This window comes from Nematolebias whitei, chromosome 13, assembly GCF_014905685.2.
Source record: "Nematolebias whitei isolate Nwh7 chromosome 13, NemWhi1, whole genome shotgun sequence".
NCBI classification, from domain to species: domain Eukaryota; kingdom Metazoa; phylum Chordata; class Actinopteri; order Cyprinodontiformes; family Rivulidae; genus Nematolebias; species Nematolebias whitei.
In genome coordinates, this window is record NC_056510.1 from 1,561,833 (window position 1) to 1,562,151 (window position 319).

Below are 319 nucleotides of genomic sequence, written 5' to 3' on the forward strand. Positions count from 1 at the left end.
GATCAGAGAGAGGAATGCAGGTGACAGGCTGCTGAGCTCGGGCAGAGTACTGACCCAAACTCCATGTGATAAAGCGCATTAATGTCACTCCTCCCTTTTTAATGACTGATGGCAATGCAGTCACAGAAATGTGCATACACTTTAGATGAGCGTTGATAAAATCAGTTATTCAAGTGTTACATCTTATGTCTTATATCTGATCCCATGCTGCTGATTTATTTCATGTTGCTGCTGATCTATTTCATGTTGCTGCTGATTTATTTCATGTTGCCGCTGATTTATTTCATATTGCTGCTGATTTATTTCATGTTGCTGCTGA